The sequence below is a fragment of the Alosa pseudoharengus genome, unplaced genomic scaffold (assembly GCF_046254945.1).
Source record: "Alosa pseudoharengus isolate Yale_2024_CS ecotype anadromous, Long Island Sound unplaced genomic scaffold, YU_APseudo_1.1 YU_APseudo_1.1_scf_8, whole genome shotgun sequence".
Taxonomy (NCBI): Eukaryota; Metazoa; Chordata; class Actinopteri; order Clupeiformes; family Clupeidae; genus Alosa; species Alosa pseudoharengus.
In genome coordinates, this window is record NW_027468870.1 from 17,869,248 (window position 1) to 17,891,066 (window position 21,819).

Consider the following 21,819-nt stretch of genomic DNA (forward strand, 5'->3'; position numbering starts at 1 on the left):
AAGCCCGGACATCTTGTTATTTTTAGCATATCTGAAAACACAACATATCAGTAAACACAATAAATGAGTTTGACAATACATTTATTGACTCAAAACAACAAAAGTCAAACACCTTGGGTGTGTATGCTACTCAAAAGTCTACATGGCAAATCGGCTACCACTGTATTAAAATAAATCAGTGACAAAAACATTTGAAATTTATAACAATTTTAATTACTGGCACAATTACGCTATTGCATGCAATTACGCTATTGCAACACATAACGCTATTAATTTTGTCCTATTTCGCTTTCCGTAGACCCAGTTGTGTTTGGTTAGTTTGGGAGGAGGCGTCAATTGCCATGGTTTAGCAAAGGGGAAACAGGAATTCGGTGGGGAACCAAATCGGGTGCTTCACCGGCACCAGTGTGAATGGGTCAAGGCGGAAAGGGGAATCTGGGCGGGCATTTCCATGCTATGTCCAGCCCACCACAGGAGATTTCAAATAATTAGGCCTTTTCACACAGAGATCACGCTAAATTTGCGGGAAGAGGGGACGTCTTTTTGCCGTCTTTTTGTGTCTGGTTTGTCATGTGTTGAGGGAAAGTTTGTGAAGTATTCCACCAAGATGAATGGGTAGGGAGACAGGCGCAGAAAATATGATTAAATTAAAGTTACTTTTCTTGCGAACCGTTTACCACAACAACTAACCACTAACATCGTTTAAAAGCTGAGAAAAAGCTCTTTCGTGTGATGTCTGTGATGAATAGGCTACTTCGCAAGTAGTTCAGCAAATTTGGGTGGGACAGAAATACCTTTAGAAATGCCTAATAATTTCACTGCCTTTGGCATAACTGCTAAGCCTAGGCCTACTGTTAAACACCTGAAAAATATTAAGCTGCTGTTTTCTTTTCATGACGAGCATTAGGCCTACGCTTGAATGATTTATGACTGAACGGAACGTTGCGTTTTTAAAGAACTGCTTATCACGTTGTGTGACAAAGTTTACACTAATCATCATTTTCTAATGTATCCTTATGTTGAGATGTCCATTCTCTTTGCCCTAGGCGATCATTTGGACGCGAAGCATGTTTCAATTAAGACAGTACACAAGCTATTTTATTGTTGTAATATTGAATGATTTCATGAATAAATTGTATGCACAGTGCGTACAGGATTACAGCTGGCGGCGCCACTCACCAAGGCCACAGCCATAGCCTGAGAACCTCTGATTTTCAAAGGGGAATCACGGCCAACGCAGGGGGCAACTCTTCTCTTCAATTTCCCTTCCAAATTACTTTTTATTGTCTGAAGACATCTATCGCAAGAATCTAACATTCTAAGCAACAGAAAAGAAAATGCAAGCTAACAAAAGCTTGTCGGGAGTCAGTTCTCCCGCCATGGTTTTGGAAATCACACACCTGCTGCATCTGAAGGCCCACGCATAATAAGGCCTACGACTATCACTCTACATGCCCCCTGATGCACGTCACATTTTAATTTGCTAGCTGATCCTGCCTCCTGGCTCCCCAAAATGCCGCATCATGTGAACAGATCAGCAGGCCGGCAATTATTCACCTCGTTTTCAGACACAAGTTGCGCCAAAAAGATGTCTCCTCTTCCCGCAAATTTAGCGTGATCTCAGTGTGAAATGAGACACAAAGGAAAGACAAGAGTAAAGAAGAGTCAAGAGAAGAGAAGCCGAGAGGTCAGCATGACCTTCCCCCAACAGCCATAGCAGAAGAATAAGAGCCCTTATCTCAAAAGGCAACCCTGCTTTATCCCAAAGATTATCTGAATATGCAAGACCCTCCCAACTGGCCTGCAGTTCATTGGTCATTTGGTGTGAAAACATAGGTGTGAGGTTCACATACAGACTACAGTGTTCTTAGTCTACAACTATGCACAGATATTAGATTATAATGAAACTATGATCAGAATGTTGCCCACATTACAAGTATTAATTTAAGACCAAACATGAATGTGTTTTATATTCACAACACAGACTATTAGCGTCAGATCAGTTTGTATTCCTGACCAATAGGCTATTTGGGGAAGCTTCTTCATCTCAATTTTGAAGTGGACATCACTAAATTTACCGACTTCTTGTACTATACAGCTAAACATGGTTTAGAGTGTGCTGCTGGACCCTTCAATGGGACCAAATAAGAGAATGGCAGATTGTTCAATGCATTGAGGAATAGGAGGTGTTCAGGAGATCACTTGATTCTACTAGATTTATCCTGCTTGTTGTCATACATGATCTTTATGCATAATGCTTAATTTCTCATAATTGTTCACATTCTTTTTTTTTTTCAAATGTTTTTGTAAGTCACTTTGTTCAAAATTACAAAAAGCAGAAAATTATTGCATTTGTGTTTACTTCCTGATAGTGTTTATAGTGTTTACCTGATACAATAGCGTTTACTTCCTGAAATTACTGCAGACTGAGTTCTCATTGTTATGCTTAAACAACATAATATACTTTTTTAGCTATACTGTAAATACTGTATATCAATAAATACATTTTGAACATATTTTCTATCTTGTTTCTATCTTGCATTTATTTCCATCAGGGGACTAGTATAAACCTCGCTATAGGTTTTCATTTTAAACCCTTCAGTTTGTTCTCTGTATGCCTATACGAACGATTAAAATATTCCAAAAATGTTTTTAAAAAAGATTTAAACTAACCCTTTGGTCTATTTTCTTATGTGCCCTCCTGCACAGTCTCATTTCCCAAACTACTAATGTTTGCTATAGTGTTAACATGCTTTCAGGTGAAGCTACTGTAATTGTTGACAGATGTTACAATATTCTGTATATCTGTATGGATGAATGCAGTTTATCATAAAGGTAATTAATTAAAAATAAGGTGTTTTCATACCCTATATGACAATATATGTATGACAGTTTTGTTTTGTCTACAAGCTCTCAAAAACAAATCAGGCATTTTATACTTTAAATAATACAATACAATTTTGATCAGTGATGATCAAATCAAGATATGATTTTTTGGGATTCTCATATAGAATGAATTTGTCTGCTCAGACTGAACTGTGTTTGAACTTGTGTTAGCTTTGTTATTGTTGTTTGACAAATCCTGTAAAATCCTAGATGAGGCAATATGTGTGTGGTAACAGCCTGAATGTGATTGCTGCAGAGTTTTTCACAATGTTATACTGTTTACAAATGTAGCAGCCAATAATGCAATAACGGCCAATAATGATATAACTGACAATAACGGCTGTTTTTAATGCAATTTAATCAATAATAACTAACCAGTAATAATATGTCTGAACCAATAGCCAAACTGAATAACTTTTTGCCAATGCTGATGAAGAATAGAAGCCCCAGGGACCACTTGATCTCATGCTCAATGCTCAGGTGACTGTGGCTGAGGACAACTGGCTGGGTGGTGAACGGTGAACAACACCAAAAGAAGATTTTGAGTGGATCAAGCCATATTACAGTTTTTCTCAGTTGCTTTGGCACATTTCTCAGAATTTAAATTCTCAAAACCGCTTGTTCAAACTCCAAATCATCTTATCACTTGTGCACATCATTAAAGCAGTTTCCCCATATTGAACAATTGCTTTCTCCATACATTTTCAATTGCTTATGACATGTTGATCAAAATGCACTATACATGGTTCCAAACTGAATAGCCCATAAAACAAATTGGCCTCATTTCATTGCTTGAGCCATACATGCAAAAGTGTTGAGCTAGCTGTCTTAACTAGTTGTCATAGTCTGTCTACATATATGTAACCTAACAGACAGGAACATTTGGATGTGTAGAAAGATAAACAGTGGTGCACAGCTAAGGGGTGTTTTACTGTATATTTGTCATTTTTTCATTTGCACAATGCTGTACTGTATCCATTCCAAACATACTGTATCTATTCTCTTGCAATCGACCCCCTCCACACACAATAATGTGTAACTTTGTAGTTCTGAAATAGCTATGCCACATAGAAAATAGTTCAGCCTTGCACATTGTTCATTATAAAACACTTACGGAGTAAACTGCCATATTGACAACAAGACAAAAATGTTTAACTATCTTGAAATAAACAATGGTGTAAGGACTTGATTTTGGAAGGAATTTGATTGCACCGACAGTTTCATTGGTATAAATACTTGTTTTTGAGACATAAACAAAATGCAGTACTAATTGTTTTGCAAAATAAACTAACGGTTGTGAAAATGTTAATGATTTATTCAAGAAATGCACCAAAGCGACTGAGAAAAATGGTAGTATGTTTAGGAATGACTTTATTACATGCCAGTTTGAATGGAACCAAATATCACAACTATGAATACATTCATTTCATATTATTTTTAGATTTAGAAATACACCTGGGATATAGTCATATGGTCTTTGTTACCCCCCCCCCCCAAAAAAAAAACAATAAATAGATAAATATATTAAAAACTAAATAATTAAATAAACAGCGATACACCTCCATGCTTCACAGTTAGGAATAGGCTATGCCATTTTTGTCATAGGCCTTATTAAACTCCTCTCCAAACTTACCATTTATGGTTATGACCATAAACATATGAGACCGTCTCATCACTGAAAATGACTTATAGGTGCTGTTTGGCATAATGTAAGCATGCTGTTGTTTGACATAGGTAAAGTACAGACTTTTGCAGCCCATTTGTTTGAGTGCTTCCTTATTGTGGATTGTGAAATCCTAGATGAGGTAACGTGTGTGTGTGATAACAGCCTGAATGTTTCAGATAAATACAGGAGCAACCTGTGCGGAGTCAGACATTTTCCTTAACCATTACTGAATAGCATCAACACCACAAAGAGAAACCATGAGGCCAGTGATCGCGCTGTTCTTTGTACTGATGGTGATGAGTGCACTGGTGTGCAGTAAGTACAGTTTAACTTTATTATCAGTCTGTTTCCTTTTGATGGAATCACCTGGGCTCACATACACATAACACATTTTTCTGCTGTGTTGTGTTTCTCTTTCCAGATGTCTATGCTGCATGTGAGAATGGGGGGTGTTACAAGAAATGCAAAAAAAATCAAAAAATAGACCCTAATTCATACTGTGGTGGTGGAAATGTGTAAGTTGAATTTTGTTTATTAACATCTTTGGCTATTTTACTGTGTGCAACATGTGGCATGAAATCATGTTTCTCTTCTCAGATGCTGTGTTAACAAAGGAGATGGCGGCTGGTGAGGACTATGGAAGAATGTGAACTATTAAAGGAAGACTTTGTGGATCAAGCAGCATGATTATTAACACATTGATATTGTTTCTTATAAATATTGGCCTGTTTAGAAATTACTTTGTTTAATGCAAATTTGATTAAAAAATGAACAGATTCCACAACAGCCAGTATCGTTGCATTCATTTCAAATATTTTTCATAGATTTAGAAATGTATTTATTTCACATATATAAGCTGTGATTGGACTTTCCAAAACACACAAAAAAGGATGAAGCTACATGACTTAATTCCCAGAGGACAGGGGCCAAATTCCATCACTGTGGTGACTGACAAACTCTGATATTTTTGAAAATGTGACCACCTTTAAACAGTGACAGATACAAACTGCTGGACCAACTAACACATTGACGATGACAAGAGGCATCTGTGGTCAAACTGCTGCACCAACAGCCTGCTGTATGGCCTGTTACATATTACGAAACGGTAGCCAAGAGAACAGGAGTAAAGTGTGTTAAACTTTATTCCCACGATGTAAAGTCAGGACTCAGTCAAAACTTTCACTGAAACGGTGCTGATTATCGCTAGGCAGCCTATATGTTTGATAAGCAATGGGCAACTTGTGCACCAAACAATTTGTGGAGCACCCTTTTGATGTCTGACAAATCCAGTAAAATCCTATATGTATAAGTATAGGTATATATACAGTACTCTTTTGATCCTGTGAGGGAAATTTGGTCTCTGCATATATCCCAATCCGTGAATTAGTAAAAACATACTCAGCACACAGTGAACACACAGTGAGGTGAAGCACGCCTTGCTCAAGGGCACTTCAGCTGTTCCTACTGGTCGGGGTTCAAACCAGCAACCCTCCAGTTGCAAGTCCAAAGCGCTAACCAGTAGGCCATGGCTGCCCATGAGGTAATGTAATGTTACCACACGCATTTTTAACCAAAGCAACTAACAACATGGTAAACAGTTTAAGTTTTAAAGCAATTCTTTCAACAATTTAGGACCATTTAAAAAGGTAGAGTATAGTAAGAATAAGTGCATCAGTGAGTGCTGTTTTTAAACAGTTGAGTGTTAGTTCAAGACAGGTGGATCAAGACAGCTAGGATCAGCAAGACTAGTTGTAAGTAGTGCTATGAGAGGAGATGTTCTCTGAGTAGCTGGGTCTTCAGGAGTTTTTTTAAAATGGAGAGGGATGTCCCTGCCCTTGTAGAAACTGGCAGTGCGTTCCACCAACGAGGAACAACAGATGAGAAAAGTTTGGATTGGCCTAAGCGTACCGGTGGCAGAGCAAGACGTCGTTTGTCTGAGGAGCGCAACGGTCTGGATGTAGTAGCGTATGTCTGTATGAGGGCATTCAAGTAGGTGGGAGCAGAACTGGAGACTATTCTGTAGGCAAGCGTTAGAGCCTTGAATTTGATGCGGGCCGCCATAGGTCTCCAGTGTAGCTGGATGAGCAGCGGGGTAACATGTGCCCTTTTGGGTTGGTTGTAGACCAGGCGCGCCGCCGCGTTCTGGATCATCTGAAGGGGTTTCACTGTGCAGGCTGGGAGACCTGTCAGGAGGGCATTGCAGTAGTCAAGTCGTGAGATGACTATTGCCTGAACCAGGAGTTGGGAAGCATCTTGAGTCAAGTAAGTCTTGATTTTCCATATGTTGTAGAGTGCGAAACGGCACGACCGGGCGACTGAGGCAACATGATTTGAGAAGGTTAGTTGGTTGTCGAGAACAACTCCTAAATTTCTTGCAGCCCTGGTAGGTGAAACAGACAGGGAGTCAAATTTGATGGTGATGTCATGGTGTATGGTAGGTTTAGCTGGGAGGATCAACAGCTTTTGAGAGGTTTAGCTGGAGGTGATGTGCCTTCATCCATGTAGATGTGTCTAAGAGGCAATCCTAGATCCGTGCTGAGACCAAGGGGTCATCGGGTGGAAAGGACAGATAGAGCTGTGTGTCGTCTGCATAGCAGTCGGAGGGTAGGATGATTTTCACATAAAAGGCAATTCCCATTTCTTCTTGAAGCCGAAATAAATCTGAGAATGTTTATCGGACATCAGTGTTGGGAGTAATGCGTTACAAAAGTAATGTAATTACTGCACTGTAAAAAATAATAAGTAATGGTTACTTGAAAAAAGGGTGGAAACTCGTTGCCTTAAATAAGTTAAGTAAACAAAACTTTTCTCTTCCAAGTTATGTTTACTTGATGTCTACAAGTAATGCTTACTTAGAAGAAGTTATCCTTACTTAAGACTTTAAAGTTCTGGTTACTTACTTCCAACTAGTAAAGTTTACTTCATGCCCTCGAGTAAAGCTTACTTAAAAACAAAGTTGTATTTACTACTGTTAAATGAGTTACCCTTACTTTGAGTTGTAAAGGGTACTTTATGTTGGATAGTAAAGTTTACTTGCAAAATGTACACAAATAGTTGGCACTATTAGATTAGATAACTTTATTGTCATTTTTCAGAGTACAAGTACAAAGACAACAAAATGCAGTTTGCGTCTAACTAGAAGTGCAAAAAAAGCAGAAAAATGCAATGTGATATTATACAAAGACAGGTGGTGCAAAGACAGGATAAGAAATATGCGGTGTAAACAGTAGTATACAGTTGGTTTACAGGTGGTGGTTTAGAGTAATATAAATTAGGTATAAATTTGTGCAGTGTATTAGCAGAATAAATATGGATATTCGGTATGAACCATATAGACATATATGTACAGTATACAGCTATGTGCAGTGTGGTAACAGTACTGTAGTGCAGAAACAGTAACATTATAACAGTAGTAAGAATATGTGTATGTGCAGGATGAATAGTATGAAGAGCAGTAGAAAATGCCATGTATAAGTGTAATTACAGTATGTACATTTGTAAATAAATAGAACACTATGGGTGGGATAGAGTAGTGCAATTGTCCGCGGGGGTGGGTGTCCCCCGTCAAGGTTTCCATGGTCATGGTGGACACCTCAACAGGCACAGGCAAGGAGGCATCGGGCGGGGGCTTAGTTGGTTGGTTGTCACCGGGATGCAGAGCTAGAGTTCAGTAGGGTGACAGCCGCAGGGAAGAAGCTTCCTCTGAACCTGCTGGTTCGGGTGCAGAGACCTGTAACGCCTCCCAGAGGGGAATGGGGTGAACAGTCTGTGGTTGAGGTGAGAACAGTCTTTGATGATGCTGCGCGCCTTACGCAAGCATCACTTGCCCTGGATGGCCTTGATGGAGGGGAGTGAGGAACCGGTGATGCGTTGGCCAGTTTTCACCACTGCAGTTTTTTTCGGTCGTATTCTGGTGTAACCTCCATGTTTCAATCTGTAGTGTTTGAGCAACTGACCTCTGACTTCACATCCAAACAAGCACAACTTACATGTCCAGTTCATTGCTCTGCATTTTCAGTTTTCCAACTGCAAAAAGAAAAAGAGGGCAAAATTATTATCAATATGCATCTATTGGCCATGTTTAACTAAAACAGCTGATTAAGTTCATCACATTAAATGTTCATTTAAATTATTTCTCCAGAGACCTAATTAATATTGTTAAGCTAAAAATATTATGACTTGCCAACTGAATTTTCTCTATTGCTTCAGGCCTAGTACATTTATCACAATAGAATTTAAAAGAATTTAAAATGTCAATCATACGTTGGAATTATATGACGCCATTTTGCACCTCAATAACGGCACATTCGTTTAAATTCCACACACTGCAACCTAAGTCCTCTTGCTAAATCACAACGAAAGATTTTAGATAAAAGACCATGGCTTTCTCAGTGAGTAAGGTTATGAGTCCAATTATCCTAATTGTTTTATCAATACAGTAGGAATATCGACGTATACCATACACAGTTTAATCTTTACACGTTTTGAATCAACTTAGCATGCTAGCAAGCGTTTCTCATGAGAAACGTTAGAACTAAACTTCATTAAGAGCTCATGAAGACAACTGCTATTGGCAAATTTATACAGCCTAGTTCTAGACCCCAGGCGCCACCACTTCCTCATAACTTCGATAACAAAAAAGATCAAAGGGCTTGAATACCTAGAATATTTGTTTTCTGCTCTGCATGGTCTGAGGCAATGTTAACTCGCATAGCTGCTATCAGTTAGCTGCAAACTGTTAGCAGCTAGCGCATATATCGGCCACTTCGCAAGTTAAACTTAACATTACCCCAGCTGTTAATGAAACCGAATGTACAGTTTTGCACAAATGCTGTTAGTTCAACCTATACTGTAAACATTTGACACATTAATACATACTGTAAACTTACCGGACAGAGCAAGTCACTGGTGAAGCTGTGTTACACTCCCATCCCAAAAGTCAGCCACACCGTAACACTGCCGACCGTTGGCTGTGGAATCCAGAATGCTCCCTCTGCTGACTGTGCGCGTGTGCACTGCGTGAGTCCAGTTTACTCAGGTCTGAGTTGTGAAGCTTACTCGTGTATCTCAAGTTTTAGACCCCATTGATGCAAGTTCGGCACATTACTAATGTTACTCTAGTAAGAACACTAGGTCAGCCTTTAGTAAGTAAAGTATACTTGTGTTACTGCAGTAAGATGTAATGTTATTTTTTACAGTGTGTAATATATTGATGTTTGCGGTAACGCGGTAATGTAGGGCATTACAAAAAAATGGGTAATATTTTACTTGGTACAAACTTCAGTAACGCGCGTTACAATGCATTTTAACCAAAAATTAAGCAGTGTTTTGTTTTGATACATATTCGCAAACACCACCGCGAGAACAACAGAGGAGAAAAAATCCGCGCAAAATAGTAGAACGTTATCTCCTGATACTGGTTGAAGATGACTGTGGCTGCAGCGGACTCTATTTGCGGGATGGACATAAGCCTAGGCTACGCTCAGAGACAAAGATATGAAGAACATAATAGTTAGTGCACTTTGTGCGAAACCGAAAGATCTCACTATGCCTCGCGAAATAGCACAAGTCATTTAATGAAACATCTAAAGTGGTGCCACGCTAATCTTTTTGATTCTTGATTAAACACAAACTTCTAGTGCATGTCAGCTTTGAGCTGTGAACTTGAATTCACAATTGAACTTAAAGAGAATACAGGGATAGAAATGCAGAAAAAAGATTGTGTAGCCTGGCAGTGCCACTGCTCCCACCACGCGCATCATGCACTTTGCGTAGGGCACCAAAGGACAGAGGGGGCACCCACATGTAGCCTAACCAATGAATTGTAGCTTTACTGCAAACTGCATTTCACTCTTCATCAATAACGTTTACAATGTCAGAATGCACTAACACCATGGTACATGCAAGTTTGATACTTTTTGGGTTCTCTCAATCTCCACCACGTAGTGCTAGAATGGAATTGGTGGGTCTTCAATAATTCGTTTTTCCAAGCATTTACATGAAGCACATGATATGCCGAGTTGACAAAAAAATAATCCATTCAGATAGCTAGATGGATACCAGGCTCATAATTCACTTTTATTTGCAAAACGAAATGCAACATGTTATTGCATACTTTCCAAAGCAATAAAGGCTGCTTAAAACATCTTAACATTGTGCATATTATTGTTAATATTGTGCTATCAATGTAACTCAACAAACAAGGCTTGTAAACAAGAGCTGGCAAAAAGGCATTATGAGAACGTAAAGATCAATGCTCTTAAAGTGACAGTGCACCATTTATAAGAAAACAGCATGAATGTTTAAAAACACACAGTAATGGTCTGTAAATAATAGGCCTTTTATTTTACTTTAGGTGTTTGAGTTATCATTTAAATGTCACTCACTCAAAACCACTCACTTAGGGCACCAAAATGGTCAGTAGGCCACCATCTTGACATGTCTTTATTAAAGGAACCGTATGTAAGAAATGTATTTCAATTAATCATAAATGGCTCTGATATGTCACTAGATATTAAGAAATCATGTTATTTCAAGTATTTATATCACTGACAACAGTAGTCTGGCCAGGATATTGTCATTTAAAAAGTGGAGTTGCAGCCCTCAACTGATGTTGATGTTGTCATGTTGTGTTTTGGCCTGATGCGCCACCCTCCACCTACAGTATCTACTAATCACAAAGTCAGTAGTGTTTCGGCATCCGTGTTGCCAGCTCTGCCAGTCAGAGGGGAGGGGAAGGGGATACATCGCTCTACAGTAGTTTGAAAGTGATTGCAGTACCAGTTTTGGCCACAATCTTACATACAGTTTCTTTAAGCTTTGTATGAAGGTATATTGGGTGCAAAAGTGGTGAGCACATTTAACTGCAGATTTTGCATGTGCACACTAAAGTCGTAAATGTGTAACAGTAAAGTTGAAGTTGTACATAGTTTTTTATATCTTGTTAACACAAAATAGGGGCTACGGGTTCACAAATCCTTTTTACAGGTACACAAATCCTATCCTGTGAGTCACAACTTTCAAGAGTCATGCACTCGACACTTTTGCTCCAAACGTTGCAGCGCAGTTGGTGCGAAACACATTTGCACATCCGTGTTTCATAATCTGAGAACATGCACAACATTCGTGCATTTGTAAACCCAAATGTGAACTAATGCATCCAAAGTTGTGCATCTGTGAAATAATTTCTCATTAATAAAATTCTACAGATCGCTTTGATTTTCTTGCACGACTACAAGTCAATTGATACAAGTGCTCGAATCTGCTTCTACGAGTGACGAGTGACTTTTGCTCCTGGCTAGGTGATATAATAGGAGCAAAAAGATTTGTATGTGTGCACGTCGAGCAATCGATCGAGAAAACAAGGCGGCCGGATCTGGATCCTGGATCACGCTCAGACTACCATTGCCTGCTCATAAAGTAAGTAACCTCAGCATGTTTCCTTATCAATGAAGGACACACGATTTATAGTTTTTCTTTGCACAAAGCGAGGAAAAAATATTTGTTGCGGTGTGTTCGAAAATTGAACGATTGTGTCAGATTATGTGTCCTAACGATTTTGGACGGGCAGTGTTATATTTCTGTACTTCTAAACTAGTTATTTATCTAGCGATAGCTAGCTAGCTTGATCTGGCACTGGAGGATTTAGCAAGCAGGTAAGCTAAGCTAAACATAGCTGTCATGATAATGTAAACCAATGTAAATCCAGATCCGGCCGCCTTGTTTTCTCGATCGATTCGCTCGACGTGCACACATACAAATCTTTTTGCTCCTATTATATCACCTAGCCAGGAGCAAAAGTCACTCGTCACTCGTAGAAGCAGATTCGAGCACTTGTATCAATTTACTTGTAGTCGTGCAAGAAAATCAAAGCGATCTGTAGAATTTTATTAATGAGAAATTATTTCACAGATGCACAACTTCGGATGCATTAGTTCACATTTGGGTTTACAAATGCACGAATGTTGTGCATGTTCTCAGATTATGAGACACGGATGTGCAAATGTGTTTCGCACCAACTGCGCTGCAAAGTTTGGAGCAAAAGTGTCGAGTGCATGACTCTTGAAAGTTGTGACTCACAGGATAGGATTTGTGTACCTGTAAAAAGGATTTGTGAACCCGTAGCCCCTATTTTGTGTTAACAAGATATAAAAAACTATGTACAACTTCAACTTTACTGTTACACATTTACGACTTTAGTGTGCACATGCAAAATCTGCAGTTAAATGTGCTCGCCACTTTTGCACCCAATATACCTTCATAGCTTTGATTTACAACATAGTAGGCTCTCTATTGGTTTTAATGAGCAGGCCTAGGCCTTAGAGTTACAGTATTTATATCACAATTTACCAGACTTTGACCTTGTCGGTTTTTAACAAAATTCTGACTATGATTGAGCGTAATAAACAGCATTTAGAATGGCAAATCCACATTTCCAGATATTTTGGTGAAAGTAATTTAAAAGTAATGCAATAGTAGTGTAATGCCTTACAATTCAGAGACAGTAATATTATAATGTAACAAATTACTTTGAAATGACAGTAATAAGTAATGCATAATACATTTCGATTTTGAAGTAACTTGCCCAACACTGTCGGACATGCTTGGTTTTTACTGCAGGTACATTAATCTTATACAAGTTGTATCAATAGCTACGACCTAGGTAAAATAATGTTAGGCCTACGGCCTACCATTAGCATTGGTTGAGTGATGGAGGCCAATTTCATTATTGGTGTAGGCTTATTTGCAGTGTTGTAATGTAACGGAGTACAAATACTTTGTTACCGTTACCGTTACCGTAAATTTCACGTATTTGTACTTTACTTCGCTATTTAAATTTATGTCAACTTTCACTTTTACTCCACTACATTTCCTAGATAAAATGTATACTTTTACTCCATTATATTTCCACTAAGCATCTTCATTACTCGTTACTAAAACATAAAATTAGAAGAAATGTGTGCGACTGCAATAAGGGAGGTTGGCGAATCACTGCTCCTAGATTGCATTACGCACGCTCCGCACGCTGCGCGCTCTATTTCAGCGCTTGTTTGTTGCTAAAGGAGGAGGACGCACAACTGAAACCGCCATGGAAGCACGAGCACCTACTGGAGACCCCGAGATAGTGGTGAACTCGGTGAACAGGGTAGTGGTGAAGATAACGTCATACACGCGTGGCCGTATTTGCAAGAAATGTTTCTGTACATTGGCAGCTTTCTGTAAGGCTGAACACTCCGCTACCTGCCTTAGCGGCCTGTGAAAGGCTATTTAGCATCGCAGGACTTGTCTTCAGTCTAAGAAGAGTAAGACTGAATCAGGCCTGGGGTGGGTAATCGAGAGAATCCGGAGAATTCCCGGTGGGCCGCTTCACTTTTGGGCCGGTCTAGGAAAAAAATATTGACATTTGTCACGTTAGTCACAAGCCAGGTGTTTTCAACCAGTGGTCTGCGGCCCACTTGTGGCCCATGAGGACATTGCTGCTGGTCCCTGACCATGGATTCAGTAGTTGCAATGTGGAAATCAGTATTTTTCCCAATAACAATAACGGACACAGCTCTTAACTTGGCCCGTTAAACAGTCTAGCGACGCATTTCATGAAGGCCCTTTTGGACATGTCAGTTATTTGTACCACTGGTTAGATGTAAAACTTCATTTCTTTTTAGACTATTGGTATTTAATTTGTGCATTGACAATAAAGTTGAATATCATATGAACTAAAGATGACTTAAATCTTGCATATGTAGAAGAAGAACCATTCACAAAAATCCATGGCATGACCTCTCTTCTTGATAGCTGTTGAAAACTGCATGGAAATGACAGGGATTGTTTTGTTTGTTAATAAATAAATAAATATAAAACTGATGCCTTCTGCTTTCCCAAAATACAATGTAGCCTACAGGTGTACATGGCCTTTCATCAGTACAGTTGCAATGGATGAACTGTGATGAACTGCCCTACTTGTGATTTTAAAGGTTTTACAACAATGCTACAAATGTTTTGGCTAGTGCTACAAATCTATTCACCTTTGCAGCGCCAGTAGGCTACTTGCTGTGCGGCCCGCCCGCACACACACAAACACACAGGCATGCCAAACAAGCATACACAAAAGTTTCAAGAGTGGGGGATGGAGTAGAAGATGAGCGGCGGTCATATTTTTTATCATACTATATTTACATCTAGTTTAACATCATTCCCCCCCCCCCCCCCCTTTTTAAATGTATTTTTTTTCCTTGTTTATTTGTTTTGTTGTCTGTCTTGTATGTCTTGGTGTCACGGGTACGCTGGCAACTACGTCGCTCCGTCCGGCATCTTTTGTCCTGTGTTTGTTATTATGACCGCCGCGCAGCGAAGCGGTGGTCATATAGGTTTAGTCAGATTTTTTTTTTCTTTTCTTTTTTTTTTTCTTTTCTTTTTCGCATGTCCAAATTTCCGTCAAGGATTCCCGGGACACTGAAAGACCGGGGTAGACGAAACTTGGTGGGCATGTAACCCCATATGGATAGCACGGAACCATCATTTTTCGTTTTGATCTGTAAGCCCCACCACTGGACTGCACCCCCCGAAAGGAGGGTAGGGCAGACACAGTTTTCTGTGAATATCTCCAGAACCGTAAGGTTTAGGAGGACCATTTTTTTTTGTATGTTGATCTCAAGGGGCCATGTCAACCCATTCCATAACCACTCATTTCATGTATAGCGCCACCTAGTTAAACACAAAAAAGTAAAAATGAGGTGTTGTAATCGCAGGTATCTGTGACCTAACATAGTCAAAACTGCACGAAATTGGAAGTGTAGGATCATTATGACACCCTCTGAATGCACGCCAAGTTTCGTGGAATTCCGTTCATGGGGGGGCCACACAATAAATTAATTTATGTTACTATACACCAACTGGCCTGTAGGTGGCCGGAGACAGTTTTCTGTGAATGTCTCGAGAACCGTAGGGCCTAGGAGGTCCACCTTTTTTTTGTATGTTGGTCTTAAGGGGGCATGTCAACCCATCCCATTACCACTTATTTCATGTATAGCGCCACCTAGTTAAAAATTAAAAAGCAAAAAATTAGGTGTTTTCATCACAATATCTCTGGCTGACATGGTCAAAACTGCACGAAATTGAAAGTGTAGGATCATTATGACACCCTCCGAATGCATGCCAAGTTTTGTGAACTTTCATTCATGGGGGGCCTTACAATAAAATAATTTACGTGTACATTTAGTGACCGTACACCAACAAGGATTCCCGGGACACTGAAAGACCGGGGTACACGAAACTTGGTGGGCATGTAACCCCACATGGATAGCATGGAACCATCGTTTTTCATTTTGATCTGTAGCCCCCCCACTGTACTGGACCCCCCGAAAGGAGGGTAGGGCAGACACAGTTTTCTGTGAATATCTTGAGAACCGTAGGGCCTAGGATGACCAATTTTTTCCGTATGTTTGCCTCCAGGGGTCATGTTAACCCATTCCATGTGCACACATGTGCATAAACAGATACACACGCACACACATACATTCACAGTAATCATACGTATGACACATACACAGTAGACATATGTACGCATGCATGCACATGCACAAACACACATATGCAGGCAAACACACAAGCACGCACACACACACACACACACACACCCACATACATAAAGATAAACGTGTACACGCACACATGCACACAATTCAAGAATTTCTCAGAATTATGAACAGGCAAGATGGGGGTGGGGTTGTATAAAATGAATTTTACATGTGAAATCTATGAACTAATCATGTTTTGGTACTTGTTGTCTAGCAGATACCAGTGAGAATTGAGTGTGGCTAATGCAATTTAGTGAGACAGTTAGAATCATATAGGCCTGTCAGCGTGATTTATTTTTGTTGAAAAAATGTGCTGGACTGGGCGGCGGTCATATTTTGTACCGATCTGCGGTACATCTAGTTTTTTAAATGTATTTGTCATTTTGGTGTCACGGGTACGCTGGCGACTACGCCGCTCCGTCTGGCATCTTTATTTTTTAAGCGACCTTTGGTGTCTTGAAGGAGCGTACCTATGTTCCCTGGGTCCTTTGTTCCCGGAACCTATGTTCCCCACTTTGTATGGGACTGGGGAACATAGGACCCTTTTTTTTAAAAAAGGGTCCTATATTCACCGCTTTTCCCAAAAAGGGTCCTATGTTCCCCGCTTTGTATGGGACCGGGGAACATAGGACCCCTTTTCAAAAAAAGGGTCCTGTGTTCGCCGGGAGACCTGGGGAACATAGTTAAATGAACTACTTTTTACTTTTACTTGAGTACATTTTAATATGGGTAATTGAACTTGTACTTCAGTAATATTTCATCAAAGTATTGGTACTTTTACTTGAGTACAATATTTTAGTACTTTTTCCACCTCTGGTTAAATATTCCTTGTCTGTTTGTTAGTCTCGCTCTCTGACTGTTTGTTTATCTGTCTTTGTGTGTCCAAATAAACCCTTGGCCAGATAGGGCTACTACCAGTAACTCACAGTGATACAAGACTGTGCCAGACTGGCGCATGTAAATCAGTCTCCTGTCAGCAGGGGTTTAGTGGAGGCTAAACGCAAGTATATCACAGTTTATCCACCTCCTTTACCACTACACTCCTGTCGGCATATGTAAAATGTCCTGGGTACGTTTAAATCCCCTTCACAAGTGTGTGCGACCATTTGATGTGACCATTTACTCTTTCAATATGAACATCGCTCTTGAATTACCCCTGTATATGAAATGTGCTATATAAATAAACATGATTTGACTTGACTTGCAGTGCAGTCCAGGATGCATTCTTATGCAAAGAAGCATAAGAATAGCACAATAAATAGGGACGTCTATGTGGTGCCTATTTCCATCAAGGGGGTACAGTCTTAAGGCCTAAATAAACATATTGCAATTAAAATATTAAAATACCAAGAGCACACTGACTTACTTACAGGTTAATTTACCTTTAGTCTGTTCTACTGTGTCTACTGTTTCAATCTCATTTCCCCAACTACTTTGATGTTTGCAATTAGTGTTAAGCTGTTGGATACTTATAAAGTGAAACAGTACAGTATTGCTATGTTGATTTTTTAATAAAGTGAATTCATCACATATAGTGATCTGTAAGTGCCCAAGTATGGTCATCGGCCATATCTGTTGGTGTCATTCTCGTTTTGAATTTCTAACAAGCTGTCAAAATTAACCTAATATTCATACATTGAATAATATTGAAAGGAGAGAGACGGCACAATGCGCTCCTCACGGACGATGAGAATTACGTTGGCTGCTCAGGTTTGAACGTGTGTATGAACAATAGGGCAGACTGGTGAAGCAATAGTAATATTAAACCACAATTAATCTGACTCCATAAAATTAACAACTCTCGAATAATTACCAAATAGCAGAGTATTGGTATGGCATAGGCTACGAAAAGAGATATGTAATTGGTGGGTAAATTAACAATTTATTAAACTAAGCTTTAAGGTAAATGTAACCAATATCACTTAAGTTGAATGTAAGTAAAACTAAGTTAGGTAAACATACTGTAACAAAGTAACAAAGGAACAAAGTAAGCTTAACCAAACAATAAACTTAAACTTAACAAGTTAGAATGTCAGATACACCAGATTAAACAATTAATTAAACAAAGAAACAAACCCCAGAGAAAAGAGAGCAAGAGAAAGAGAGAAGGAAGCCAGAGAGAACAAGGCCTCCTCTAGAAGAAGTGAACAAGCAGTACAGAGCTTAGCCAGTCAAAAGGCCTTTTCACACTGCCAAAATCGCCGCGATTTTATGTACCAGAATCGCGGAACGACTGTCCCTTTCACATAGACCGAGGCAGAACGGCGGGACAAAGTGTCTCGCCAAATTTACTACCAAGCCCCCTAGACATTTTGCCGAGTTTTTTCGTTCCGGCACCAGTGTGAATGGGTCAAGGCGGAAAGGGGAATCTGGGCGGGCATTTCCATGCTATATCAAAAGCAGCAATAGCAGAGACAGCACATTATGTCAATCTTTAAATTCACAAAGTCTCCAGTCATTTAATGCCTGCTAGAGTTGACTGTAGCTCTGAACACAATCGGTTGCCATAATAGGCTATCCTAAAATCCAGCGATAAAACAAAGCATGAACTCATGAGCGTCTGTCTGCCCTATATGTATATCCTCTGATTGTAATGCGTACAGATATCTAGGCGATATTTTTAACATTTATTTTGTATTTGGTCTGTTATAAAATCATGTAGGCCTATTGAACAATTTAAACACATTTGAACCCCAAAGTTGGAGACATGCATATACATTGCTGCAAATTTAACTGACCAAGGCCACAGTAGCCTGAGAATCTCTGATTTTCAAAGGGGAATCACGGCCAACGCAGGGGAAAACTCTTCTCTTCAATTCCCCTTCCAAATTACTTTTTATTGTCTAAAGACATCTAGATAGATAGATAGATAGATATACTTTAATTATCCCACAGGGAAATTCAGTTGTTTCAGCAGCCTTAAGAACATACAGCAAGCACACACACAGGCACACATATAGTCCACATACATTACATTACAACAAGAAATTACTTTCACCCACAAGACATAGCATATGGTAGCTGTCAAGGTACCATACACATCCAAGTACCAAAGTGTAACTGCCTAATAAGACATAAATCAAGACAATTGCCTCCATATTAGATATAAAAGATTAAAAGATAAGTTGTCTCTCTCTACTCAAAGGAGAGTCGTTGTAAAGTGCTATTGCTGTGGGTAAGAAGGTTTTCTTAGGTTATCTGTCCTTACTGCAACTGAGTTGGCGAAACCGCCAACTAAAAACACTGTTGTTTTGCCAGTGTACTGTGTAGATGATGTAATGCATTGTCCATGATGTGTAACAATTTCTGCAACATCCTCCTTTCCACCACCAACTCTAGAGGCTCTAGAGTAGTCCCCAGCACAGAGCCTGCTTTCCTAATCAGCTTGTTCAGTCTGTTAGAGTCACTGGCCTTGATACAGCAAAGATGACAGCCAAGAAAATTGCACTTGCTACCACAGACTGATAAAACATTTGTAATATCTTAGTGCACACATTAAAAGACTTAAGCTTCCTCAAGAAATAGAGCCTGCTTTGACCCTTCTTGTAGACAGCCTCAGTGTTATGCTTCAAGTCCAGTTTATTGTCTATGTGAACCCCCAGATATTTATAGTTCTCCACCACCTCCACCTCTTCCCCCAGGACAGTGAGGGTGTTTGGTTTAGTCCTGTTCCTGCTAAAGTCCACCACCATCTCTTTGGTCTTGGCCACATTCAAGAGCAGGTGGTTGCTACCACACCACTCCACAAAGCGATCCATCATCCACCTATACTCTGTTTCTACCCTCTAAGTCAGAGGTGTAGAGTGTGAAAAGGAAAGGGGATAGCAAAGTCCCCTGAGGTGCTCCTGTACTACTGACCACCTTCAGACACACAGCCCCCCAGCCGAACAAACTGTGGCCTATCTGAGAGGTAGTCCATAATCCAGGAAGTGATGGTGGTGGCCAGCTGCATCTTCTGCAGTTTCTCCCCCAGCAGCCTAGGCTGGATGGTGTTAAATGCACTGGAGAAATCAAAAAACATGATTCTCACAGTGCCGTCTGCTCTATCCAGGTGAGAGTGGACTCTCTGGAGCAGGTAGATGATGGCATCCTCCACTCCCACCTTGGGACAGTAGGCAAACTGTAGGGGGTCCAGGGAGGGGGTCACCAGTGGTCTCAGATGGGCCTATCTATCGCAATAATCTAACATTCTAAGCAACAGCAAAGAAAATGCAAGCTAACAAAAGTGCAGTCGGTTCTCCGGCCATGGTTTTGGAAATCACACACCTGCTGCATCTGAAGGTCCACGCATAATAAGGCCTACGACTATCACTCTACACGACCCCTGTTGCACGTCACATTTTAATTTGCTAGCTGATCCAAAGTCCTTTTAGGCAAGTCCCTCCACTCGGCAGCCATTTGACAACGCTTTTTGGGCACTCGTCGGGCATCCATTTTGGCAGAAATGCGCGTGCGCAAGGCTTCACGACACCGATCTTGCTCCAGCGGCGAGATCATAACACATGATTGGCACAATGTCTTCACAACACACCATATGATTGGCTCAATGTATTCACATCACACCACATGATTGCCTCAATGTATTCACATGTCGACGTTTTGCAAAGGAAGGGGTGGGATATGTGTAGACAACGGCCATATTGGCGTGACAAACTAGCCACATGCATTTCTATGGAGTATTTTTTGAGTGCTGTGTCTCCACATTAGAAAGTCTCTGGCTGATCCTGCCTCCTTGCTCCCCAAAGTTGCGGCAAAAAGACGTCTCCTCTTCCCGCAAATTTAGCGTGATCTCTGTGTGAAAAGGCCTAAGGAGAGACAAAGGAAAGACAAGAGTAAAGAAGAGTCAAGAGAAGAGAAGCCGAGAGGTCAGCGTGACCTTCCCCCAACAGCCATAGCAGAAGAATAAGAGCCCTTATCTCAAAAGGCAACCCTGCTTTATCCCAAAGATTATCTGAATATGCAAGACCCTCCCAACTGGCCTGCAGTTCATTGGTCATTTGGTGTGAAAACATATTGGTTCACATACAGACTACAGTGTATTTCTTAGTCTACAACTATGCACAGATATTATATTATAATGAAACTATGATCAGACTGTTGCCCACATCACAAGTATATTTAAGACCAAACATGAATGTGTTATATATTCACAACACAGACTATTAGCGTCAGATCAGTTTGTATTCCTGACCAATAGGCTATTTGGGGAAGCTTCTTAATCTCAATTTTGAAGTGGACATCACTAAATTTACTGCTTTCTTGTACTATACAGCTAAACATGGTTTAGAGTGTGCTGCTGGACCCTTCAATGGGACCGAACAAGAGAATGGCAGATTGTTCAATGCATTGAGGAATAGGAGGTGTTCAGGAGATCACTTGATTCTACTAGATTTATCCTGCTTGTTGTCATGCATGATCTTTATGCATAATGCTTAATTTCTCATAATTGTTTACATTCTTTTTTTTTTTCAAATGTTTTTGTAAGTCACTTTGTTCCAAATTACAAAAAGCATAAAATGATTGCATTTGTGTTTACTTCCTGATAGTGTTAATAGTGTTTACCTGATACAATAGCGTTTACTTCCTGAAATTACTGCAGACTGAGTTCTCATTGTTATGCTTAAACAACATAATATATTTTTTTAGCTATACTGTAAATACTGTATATTAATAAATACATTTTGAACATATTTT

The 21,819-nt window shown here is 39.9% G+C and overlaps 1 long non-coding RNA gene across 1 annotated transcript; it reads left to right on the forward strand.

The window, feature by feature from the left end:
- The first annotated feature begins 4,762 nt into the window (after positions 1–4,762).
- LOC143112080 (uncharacterized) lies at positions 4,763–5,338 on the forward strand. The gene is made up of 3 exons (XR_012984669.1): positions 4,763–4,867; positions 4,974–5,067; positions 5,150–5,338. It is a non-coding gene; the product is annotated as an uncharacterized LOC143112080 (long non-coding RNA).
- Positions 5,339–21,819: the final 16,481 nt, after the last annotated feature.